Source organism: Canis lupus, chromosome 3 (assembly GCF_048164855.1).
Source record: "Canis lupus baileyi chromosome 3, mCanLup2.hap1, whole genome shotgun sequence".
NCBI classification, from domain to species: domain Eukaryota; kingdom Metazoa; phylum Chordata; class Mammalia; order Carnivora; family Canidae; genus Canis; species Canis lupus.
Genome location: NC_132840.1, coordinates 58981711 through 58993405, shown reverse-complemented (window position 1 = coordinate 58993405; position 11695 = coordinate 58981711).

Sequence of the window (11695 nt, the reverse complement as noted above, 5' to 3'; positions counted from 1 at the left end):
AGGCCAGGCCCTGGGGGCTTCCCTAGAGGACCCCACTAGGCCCTGTGTGACTCTATTCCAGTCGGAGGAGCAGCCCAAGGGGCCGGGAAGCTCAGAAACATTCCCCAGACTCCCAACCAAGAGGTGACCCATCCCACTGGGCTGTGGAGGGTCAGGGGGCTCACTTGGTAAACAGCAGGTCCAGCACCTCTTCGGTGCTGGCAAATCCATTATAGTTTTCTCAGAAACTGAAAATAGAGATGATGTCCCTGCGCAGCAAGGCGGGAAGCAGTTGTACTTCGTGCTCCAGCAGCTCTGTCCAGCTGGGCTTCATTGGGGAGATCAGATTCCACTTCACGGCTGAGACCCTTTCACCCTGAGGTGGGACAGAGGGGACGTGCAGCCTGCACTGTAGCTGCCAGGAGCCCTGGGAGTTGGAGCGCAGACCAAAGCCCGAGCGCTCAGTGGCTGCGGGGGCGGGGGGCAGGAGTCCCCACAGCAGGAACACGGGGCTTGACGCCTGCAGCTCATTCACTTAGCATCTGACTCTTGGTTGTGGCTCAGGTCATGGCCTCAGCATCCTGAGATCCCGCCCCCGGCAGGCTCTGTGCTTGGGGCAGAGTCGGCTTCAGGAGCCTGTGTGTCTCTCTCTCCTACTCCCTGCTCTCTGCCTGTCTCTTAAATAACACAAACTATCCAATAAAGAAATAATCTTAGAGGATAAATGTTCAAAAAAAATTTGGATCAATACAAGGACCTCAAGTGGGAGAGGTTGGTATCCCAGGTCCGATTGTCAGCTGAGTTTTGACAGCACCTCCCTGCATTAATGGCTTCACCCATTGAATTTGACCATACGTCCCTCTCGAGGTGCCAACACGGAGACCTTTCCTTGGGTGTGAGGCTCAGGGTGTGAGGGCTGCAGGATGTTCAGTGCCGCCCTGTGATTTGGCAACAGAAGGGAATCGCATCGAATCCTGCATCAGTGAAGGGCTCAGTGGCTGTGGGAACCAACTGGCCTTCTGACATGTTGTGCAGCACATGAGGCCCCTGTGCCTGACCCCGCAAGGCGGGGGGCAGGGATGCGCTCCTTCAAAACCTAACTGCAGAGCAATAGACATAGTACAGTGAGCCCCGTGTCCCTTTGGGAAAAAGTCTCCCAACTCACCAGGACCATGCTCAAGCCTTAAAGAAGGTGGGGACGGACCTCAGGCCAATGAGGTCTCCTGGGAGCACCGGTTAGGAGAAAGCATAGCACAGTGCAAACTACTGGAGACCCCGTGTGATGAGACATGGTATCTCTTTTTTAAATGTTTTTATTATTTATTCATGAGAGACAGAGGCAGACACACAGACAGAGGTAGAAGCAGCCCCCATGCAGAGAGCTGAGGCGGGACTCAATCCCGGGACTCCAGGATCAGGGCCTGGGCAGAAGGCAGGTGCTAAACCACAGGGCGACCAGGCATCCCCTGAAGGCTCTATTCTGATATTCCCACAAATCTGTGCACAGGGACTCTGCATCTGGCCCAGGCAGGGGCAGGGCCATGGGGGCAAGTTTGGGGAGAAGGGGAATCCAGACTCATGTGGGAGCAGGAGTCTAGGGGAGTAGAAGGATGGCTTCTGGGACCCGGGGCCCTTCGTGCCGCATCGGGGCCCTGGGTGTCGGGTGGCCCCAGCCCCTGCACTCACCTTGAGCCTGCGCTGGCCTCTGTTAGCTGTGCAGGGCAATTCCTAGTTCCTTGACACTTTGGGGCAGACAACCTCTTCCTCCCGCTCCCGCCCCCAGTCCTGTGTGGAGCTCTGTAAAGACAGTGCCCAGCAGCCAGGCAGGAGGTCTCAGCACCTGGTCTGGCTGCCTCGGCTGGGCCGCACACCCAGCTGACTCCATTCCAGACACACCACAGCACAGTCAGCACACACCTCCCCCAAGGAGAGAAAAGGGATGCAGCTGCAGAGCCTTGGGCTAACTCTAGGTCGGGTAAGAGGCACCTCAGGGAAAAAAAATAAAAAAGAGGCACCTCAGGAATCTTCTTTCCACCCTGCCCACCATGACATCAGGGTGACCCTGAAGGGATCACTGGGGAACCTGCTGCCCTGCAATGTCCTCCAGCCTGGATGCGACCTGCCCACACATCCCTGTTTCCCTGAACCTGAAGAGGAGGGGATGGGGCTGCCCAGGATGGCTGGCACAGGTGGGCTGGCCTGGCTTGCTCTGCTATTACCTTATGGCACCTCCTGATAAACGCCCTGAGGCGTTGGCTTTTATAGTGGAGCCAAAGCCTACAGCATTTGAACAAGTGGCATCCCTGGGGTTCCTGGAAGCCAGAGTCCCCAGAGGTGGGCAAGCAGCAAGAGAACATCTTCCAGTAGCGGATGTCTCCAGCCAAGTGAGCCTGAGGTGGGACTGCACTAGAATGCGGGTGCCTGGTTACAGGGGTTCCAAGTTCTGTTGGGCTCTGCTGTCAAGGAAGTGACCTCACTGCCTGGGACCCCCTACCTGAGTCCACTCCTGGAGGAAGCTTCAGGAGCAGCGCTCGGGGCTGCTGACAGTTCCCCCTCCCTGCAGGCAATGGCCTGTGCACACAGTGACACAACCACACCCCTCTCCACAGGCCCCAGGGAAGGACTGTGTGCAGCAGGGCCCCAGCCTGGAAACACACCTGGGTTCTGATACAACTTTCCATTCTTCCCTGGTTTTGACCTTGGAGAAGCCATTGTGCCTGTTGGGGATGGTCTGCATCTTGCCTGTGGGATAGGGATTTTCCTAGTGAGTGCTTCCTCCAGACATCCCCAGGCCACTGTGGCATCATATCTATGACATTAGAGGCAGGTGTCACATGCAGGAAATACCTCCAACCACATGTTCTTCCTTGGTGTGTACATGCATCCAGGCCCACAAGGTCCTGTGTGCAAACACGTGGGCACCAGTACTCTCATTCTGGAGGCCCAGAAGATGACAGTCCCACTGGGGCAGGGATGGGCAATAGCTGCCCACAATCCTAAGCTCCTGAATATAAGGCAAACACTACTGAAGGTGTCAGAGTCTTGGCCTCGAAGGTGTGAGGCTGTCCTTATCCTGAAACCCTGCCTGTCATGTGATAAGGGCCATTCCCTGGTTTCCACTGGGTGAGCTGTGGACACCCAGTGAGTCGCCCTGACCTGGGCTCTAGGAAACCTGCTGTCAGTCACAGAACTGTAAGTAGACAGTAGGCACTGAATCTCCAGCTTGACCACCAACTGAACTGATATCATGTTCTGTATCCATGCACACTGACAGAGAAACAAAGAAACGGATATAAATGTAGACACATATGCAGAACTAGGGAGTTAGCAGAGGAGAAGTAACATCATTGAAGATCATTAAATTAAAAAAAAGAAATACAGCTGAATCTTGAATGGAGAAAATGGAGTAATTAAAATAGAACCATGAAAAATAATTCATCAAACCAAAAAGCAGAAAGAGGGATAAAGAAGCAGGAGCAGATTGGTGACACAAAGAAAGCTGCAAGCCTCGAATGTAAGTATGATCGTGCCTCACGGATTCCATGGAACAGAAGTTGAGCAACAAGCAGCACCTTCCAGCAAAGGCCTAAGAGAATTATTTTGTTTTGTTTGTTTTTATTTAAAGATTTTTATTTCTTTATTCATGAGAGTGACAGAGAGTGAGAGAGGCAGAGACATAGGCAGAAGGAGAAGCAGGCTCCATGCAGGGAGCCCGATGGGGGACTCGATCCCGGATCCCAGGATCAGGCCCTGGGCCGAAGGTGGATGCTCAATCCCGGAGTCATCTGGGGGTCTTAGACTAAGCTAACTATTGAATAGACCTTTTTTCCAGTGGTATACTGCTGTTTTTGTTTCTTTATCATTTATTTTTGCTCAATCATGATTATTTCTCTCCTTCTTATGCCTTTAGGCATTAATTACTGTTCCTTTCCTAGCTTCCTTAGTGGTAAGGCTAGGTTGTGTATTTGCACCTCTTCTTGCATCTTGAGGTAGGCCTGTATTGCAGTATACTTTCCTCTTAGGACCACTTATAGACAAGTAGAACTTTTCCTCCAAGGTCAGCAAAAGTTTGATACTGTCCTGTTTTCATTTTCATTTGCTTCCATGTATTTTTTATTTCACTTTTAATTTTCTTATTAACCCTTTTATTCTTTAGTATGGTATTCTCTTTTTTAATTTTTCATTAGTTTTATTTTTATTTTTTTAGTATACTTCATAATTAACATTTATTTTTTTAATGATAAATTTATTTTTTATTGGTGTTCAATTTGCCAACATACATAATAACACCCAGTGCTCATCCCATCAGGTGCCCCCCTCAGTGCCCATCACCCATTCACCCCCACCCCCTGCCCTCCTCCCCTTCCACCACCCCTAGTTCGTTTCCCAGTTAGGAGTCTTTATGTTCTGTCTCCCTTTCTGATATTTCCTACCCATTTCTTCTCCCTTCCCTTCTATTCCCTTTCACTATTATTTATATTCCCCAAATGAATGAGAACATATAATGTTTGTCCTTCTCTGATTGACTTATTTCACTCAGCATAATACCCTCCAGTTCCATCCATGTCGAAGCAAATGGTGGGTATTTGTCATTTCTTTTTTTTTTTTTTTGATTTTTAAAAGTTTTTATTAAAAGTCCAGTTAGTTAACATACAGTGTAAAATTAATTTTAGGTATACAGTATAGCGATTCACCACTTCCATACATCACCCAGTGGGTATTTGTCATTTCTAATGGCTGAGGAATATTCCATTGTATACATAAACCACATCTTCTTTATCCATTCATCTTTCGGTGGACAGCAATGTCCACAATAGCCAAACTGTGGAAGGAGCCTCGGTGTCCATCTATAGTATGGTATTCTTTAACCTCCATGCATTTGTGGTTTTTCCAACTTTTTCCTTGTGATTGACTTTAGTTTTCATAGCATTGTGGTGAGACATTATGCATTATATGATCTCAGTCTTTTTGTATTTGTTGTGGCCCAATATGCGACCCGATGTGTGATCAATTCTGGAGAATATTCCATGTGCGTTCAAGATGAACGTGTATTCTGGTGCTTTCAGACACAATGTTCTGAATATATCTGTTAAGACCACCTGGTCCAGTTTGTTATTTAAACAATTTTTTCCTTGTTGATTTTCAGGTAGATGATCTGCCTGTTGCTCTAATTGGGGTGTTAAAGTCTCCTAATATTGTTTTATTTCAGTGACTAAGTATTAGTTGATTTTTTAGGTTTGGGTGCTCTAGTTTGGGGGGCATAAATATGTACAACTGTTAGATGTTCTTGTTGGATAGATCCCTTTATTATATTATAGTGCCCCTTTTCATCTCTTTTTACAGTCTTTAGTTTAAAATCTAGTTTGTCTGATATAAGTGTGGCTGCTGACTTTCTCTTAATGTCCATTTGCATGGTACATGGTTCTCCATCCACTCACTTTGAATCTCTAAGTGTCTTTAAGTCTAAAATGAGTTTCTTGTAGGCAGCATAGAGTTGAGTCTTGTTTTTTATCCACTCTGATATCCTATGTCTGTTGGTGGGAGCAGTTAGTCTGTTTCCCTTCAGAATGAGTGTTGATAGATATGAATTTAGTGCCATTGTGTTACTTGTGAGGTTGCTGTTCCTGTAGATTTTCTCTCCTCCTTTGTAGTCTTTGTGGCTTGTGATCTATCCATCTTTCCCTCTTGAAAAGTTCCCTTTAATATTTCTTGCAGGGGTAATGTAGTGGTCATGAACTCCTATTGTTTTGTCTGTCTGGGAAACTCTTTTTCTCCCCTTCTATTCTGAATGACAGCCTTGCTGGAAAAGGATCTTTGGCTGCATATTACTCCCATTCAGCACGTTGAGTATATCATGCTTCTCCCTTCTGATCTATTAGGTTTCTGTGGAGAAATCTGCTGCTAACCTTATTTCTCTTCTACTATAATACCCAATCTTTTGGTATTGGTTAAGACCTGATTTGTGACCCAGTAATTTAATTTAGGGATTTCTTTTCCATTGCTGCTCTCAGGATGTTTTCCTCATCTCTATATTTTGCAAATTCTACTTTGATATGCCTTGGTGTTGGCCTGCTTTTGTTGATTCTGGCCAGAGATCTCTGTGCCCCCTGGATTTGGATGTCACTTTCCTTCAGCAGATTAGGTAGGTCTTCAGTATAACTTCCTAGGGTAAGCTGTCTGCCCCATTTCCCTGGGACACCTATGCTCTGCCTGTTATTATTCTTTATGAGGTCACCAGTTCTTTAAGTCTATATTTGTGATTTTTTTCTTTCCTTTGACTTTTCAGCTTCATTATTCCCCATAATTTAATTTTTTAAATCACTTATTCATTCTTCTGCTTCTTCTATCATTGTGCTCATTGTATCTGGTGGATTTTGCATCTCGATTACAGGATTTTTTTTTTCAGACTGACAAATATTTAGATCTTTTATCTCTGTGGTAAGGGACTTTCTGGTGTCTCTATGCTTTTCTTAAGCCCATAGAGTATCCTTAGATGCTGTTTTAAATTCTGGGTCAGGCATATTATTTATATCTGTTGGAACAGATCCCTGGCTATGACCTTTTTTTGTTCTTTCTTTTGAGATGAAGTCTTCCCTCTTGGCATTTTGCCCAAGTCTCTGTCTTCTAGGTGTTAGGAAAGCCTTTATGTTTCCTTGTCATGGGGGTGATGACTGTATTAAGGAGAGGTTGTATGCTGACCAGGCAGGGCCTGGGCTTCAGGAAGTGTCTGGAGGACGCTGTGTACTCTGCTGCTGTGTTTTGGCAGCTCTTTCCCTCAGGTCACCTGTGCAGTGTTTCCACAGTGAGGCCCTTATCCAGTGTGTGGTGAGTTTTACCTAGGTGTGCTGTGGTCATCTTGGTAGAAAGGCTAGATCCAGTATCCTTTAGAGCTGGTGTTCTATCACTCCATGGTCTATAGACTTAGGTGTGGGGAGTGGGTGCTGGTTGTCTGGCGGGGAGAGGCCCAGCTGCCATTCTGGGTCTCAGGTACACTTGCCCTCATAAGAAAGCACCTGTAGAGCATAAGGGGATGGGGATTGGTGTAAGTTTCTCAAGCTCCCACTATGTTCTCTATACTGCTGCCTGAAGTCCTCAGTGTTGACTAGGAGCAGAAAAAAAAATGGCATCATGCGTTCAGTGTTCACACCCACAGCTATTCAGGAAGCCATCATAGAAGAGGGAACCATGTCACCTCATTGGCCCCAGGCTTCCCTCAGATTCCTGGCTTCCCCTTGTCTGTGGCTCAGTGCTCCTATTTTATCTCATGCATGCAGGCTGGGTTTCAAAACTCCAAATATTAGGGACCCAGTGTGGCATGGAGCCACACTAATCCTCTGGGGGAGGGTCTGGCCCATTGTGGCCTGTGCCACTATGTCCCTAAAGGGCAGTCATGCGAACACACTGGGGCTTGGAGTTTATGGTGAAGCACAGCGAAAAAAACAGTGTCCAGGTTAGCTGCCCTCAGCAGCTGCCTCTGTTCCTATGGTAATGCGTGGGGCAGTTCAGTGCTGTCTGCTGCCTGTTTAGTCCCTGAGCGGCAGTGCCACCTCTCCCAGATGCACTGCAGTGGGCCCCAAGGGGATCCTCAGACATGCTGTCTGCTGCTGGACCTCTGCCCCCACTCCACCAGGAGCACTTCAGAGCTGGCCAGGCTCCACTCATGGAGACAGCGTGGAGTTCTGAGACTCCAGACTCTGAGCTCCACTGCTTCCAAGAACTTTCTATAATCAACCCCTTTCGCTTTCTCCACTCGATGGCTTTGGAGAAATGTTTCTCTTGTGCAGTGCCCTGCGCATGTCCTCTCCCACACGCACTCTCCTCTCCATGATTTTTAGTATGTTTTTTATACTTTTGTATATTTAAAATTTTTTCTTTGAGAATTTATTTCATTTTAATTAGTGAAAACATTATTAATGATATAAAACTAATGTATTACTTGTGGAGGAAGCACGGAGCTCTCTAGAACCCCCATCCTGTATAAGCAAAACTCTCCCTCCATCTTAAGCCTCTTGCAGGCTCACTCCATTTTCTGTCTGTCACTGGAACCTTGAGCTGACCTTGAGTTCCTATGTACAAGGGGACTAAGGCCACTCCAGACCATCACTGTCCCCTCCCTGAGACTCATGGCGGCTGTTGGCATTACTCTCTCCTCCACTGTTTGCTGTCATTAGCAAAGCTGGTCTCTTTCCCTCGTGTGTCTTCCCCCTATCCTCGGTCCTCATCATCTTTCTTGACAGCTTCAATATCTACATGGATGACCCGCCGAATGCCCTGGCTCCTCGCTTCCTTGGCTTCCTATGGCCAAAGAATGACCTTTACTTCCACTCCAGTACTGTCATCCTCTCCCATTTTGTATACACATCACCAAAACTTGTATCACCTTCAAAATATTACACACACTAACCCCAACTCATCTTCTATGACACTTCCACCATATTTTACATTTATCATGACATAAAATCCATTGACTTCTCCATTTCCATCTGCCTTTTCCTTTGTTCACATTTCTTCTCCTCATTAGGCTCCATGGCCCATCACTGTGATGACCTAGCACCTCTCTCTCTCTCCACCACCTGTCTGAACCGGGATGCCTACAGCCCCAAGTCTGCACCTAGATGTTGAACTTTGCCAGATACACACAACAGGGCAAGTCGGCTTTACAATTCGTGATCCCACAGTCAGATGACCCCTCATTGTAACCTACCACCCCAGTGTTTTTATTGCTGGTAAGATTACTGTCCCTGTTTCCAGGAGAAACATTTTTTTCTCTCCTCTTATACCTTCTACTCTTCCCAGGTGCTCACTCCAATCTTTCATCACCTTAGCTTATACTTGGTTGAGAAAACAGGAGCTATCAGATGCTTACTTCCTTACTTTCCACCACCAGATTTACAAACTTACTTGCATCCATTCTGTTGTTTATCTTTCCCTTTCCTCATCAACTGAGGGAATGCTTCCTTTCTTATCAAAGTCTAATCCTTCCACATGTTTTCTGGCTCCCATCCCATCTCAAGGAATTTGCTCCTTAGTAATCTCTTCTTTTTTCTGCAATAACTATTTTTCCTTAGCTCATTTCCTATGTCATACTAACACAGGATCTTCCATCTTTTAGCATTTCAGCATGTGCTAGGCAAGGCCAAGAGTTAAGGCTCTAGTTATGTCATTGGGTAGACATCCCATAAAACCAACACACTCACATGCACATATATGTGAACCCAACATCTAACAAGTAATTTTCTGAGTTTCAACTAACTTGTCTTTTCACCCACCCTTAAAAACCTGTATCCCAGATTTAGATTCAGCATCCTTTCTGAGGTTATTATAAGCTGTGGTAAACTTAACTTATGGAATAAACCTTTTTAAATGGATTTTTTTCCTCATTCAATTATTTAGGTTCAATGTTTATGTGACAGTATTTTAAATAAGTTTAAGTGTAATTAATGGCTGCTAACATTGCACAGTTTGTCAAGTTTGCCACATGGGATGCCACGGAAGAAATATTACATATTCTGGTTTTAAGGCATTAAAAATTAAATGTTACTTGGTTCTGTTTGAATATTTTCTTTTTTTAAGATTTTATTTATTCATTAATGAGAGAGACAGCGAGAGAGGCAAAGACACAGGCAGAGAGAGAGGCAGAGAGAGAAAAGCAGACTCCATGCAGGGAGGCCAACGTGGGACTAAATCCCATGTCTCCAGGATCACACCCTGGGCCAAAGGCAGGCGCCAAACTACTGAGCCACCTGGGCATCCCTGTGTTTGAATATTTTCAAACAAATCACTAGTGTACATGGGAGTATGTTGAAATATTTAAATGCTGTGAAGTTTCTTTTTCAAGATTAAATTTTATTAACAGACATGAGCTAATGTTTATAAATTATAGAAATGTTTTTCAGTAATTTTGACACGGTAACTTTTGAGAGTTGGTCAGTTTTTTCATTGTTCCTAAATTTTAAATTTGTCTCAAAAGGTCTTTCTTCTATACAGAGTCAAATCTTTGATGATGATTTCTGTATATGTTTGGGCAGCAATTATAAGAAAAGGATGTGAAGTCTTTTGATACTGAAGACATCATTATTTGAGTATATCCTTCTTACCATCAAAAATTATACAGGACAGATTCATTGTGAAATCAGCTGATGTATCATTGTTGCATTTTATTGATTAAAAACCATTAAACACAACTAAAGAATTTTCTGCTTAAAATAGTTCAAACTGATACAAAGAAGAGTTTGATTGCACTTCAGTTTTTATCCCTTTTTACTTGAAAAGCAAAAGAAGAAAAATTGTCCCTATGGCTTTCAATCTATAGAAGATGAAAAGAATTTTAATTTTGTGGCAGCAATTGTAAAAAATACCTGAGGTTTCCTCTAATAACATGTACCATTAACACCTTCCTTATGGCTGTATCCTAGGGTCTTTACAGCACGGGGAGGGCACGGAGCAGAGGCCGGGCTCCAGGCCTGGGCTCTGTGACTTCAGGCGTGCAGTGAAGCTGGAGGTGAGCTGGGTGCACAGGCCCTGCTCTGTTTGGGGCACACGCTCCGCGTCCCCCTCCAGGCGGCAGGTGGCAGCACCCTGGGCCTAAGTCCCACTCCCAGCCTGGTGGGGCGACCTGGGAGGCCTCAGCCATGCGGCAGTGCTGCCCCAAGGCCGTGGCATCCCCCTGGGGACCTCAGGGGGCACCAGGCCCTGTCTGTGCTGGGTGCCCGGTCAGGAGGGAGAGGGCGTCCTGCCTCCACCACCGGCGTCTGCGGCCCGGGCCGGGGGTCCTCCAAGCAGGGCGCGGGGCCCAGTGGGCTGCAAATGAGGCCTGGGGCCGCTTCTGTCTGCGCGGGGGTCCTGGCCCAGGGCCCATGGGTGGGCACCGCGACGAGTGCTCTGGAAGGGCCCGCCCTGGGACAGTTGGTCATCCCAGACGCTGGTCCCTTCCTCAGACCGTCAGAGTGTTCCGAAGTGGCTTCCCCGGAGGACCCAGGGTGAGCAGCAGCCATTGGGGAAGCGGGGAGACTGAGAGACAGGGAGGGAAAGACTGAGAGACAGAGAGGCAGAGACCAAGAGACAGGGAGGGAGAGATCCAGAGATAGGGTGGGAGAGACTGAGATACAGGGAAAGACAGAGACAGGGAGGGAGAGACCGAGACAAGGAGGGGAAAACAGGGAGGGAGACACCCAGAGACAGGGAGAATGACACCCTCATGTTTTTCCTCACTATCTCTCTCTCGTTCTCACAAATAAATAAATTCTTTGGATGCCTGGGTGGCTCAGTGGTTGAGCTCTGCCTTCAGCTCAGGGCGTGACTCAGGGTCCTGGGATCAAGTCCTGCATTGGGCTCCCCTCACAGGGAGCCTGCTTCTCCCTCCGCCTGTGTCTCTCCCTCTCTCTGTGTGTCTCTCATGAAGAAATAAATAAAGTCACTCAGCATAATACCTTCCAGTTCCATCCACGTTGAAGCAAATGGTGGGTGAAATAAGTCAATCAGAGAAGGACAAACATTATATGTTCTCATTCATTTGGGGAATATAAATAATAGTGAAGGGGAATGTAAGGGAAGGGAGAAGAGGTGTGTGGGAAATGTCAGAAAGGGAGACAGAACATGAAGACTCCTAACTCTGGGAAACGAAATGGGGGTGGTGGGGGGGAGGGGGCGGGGGGTGAGGGTGAATTGGTGACGGGCGCTGAAGGGGGCACTTGATGGGATGAGCACTGGGTGTTGT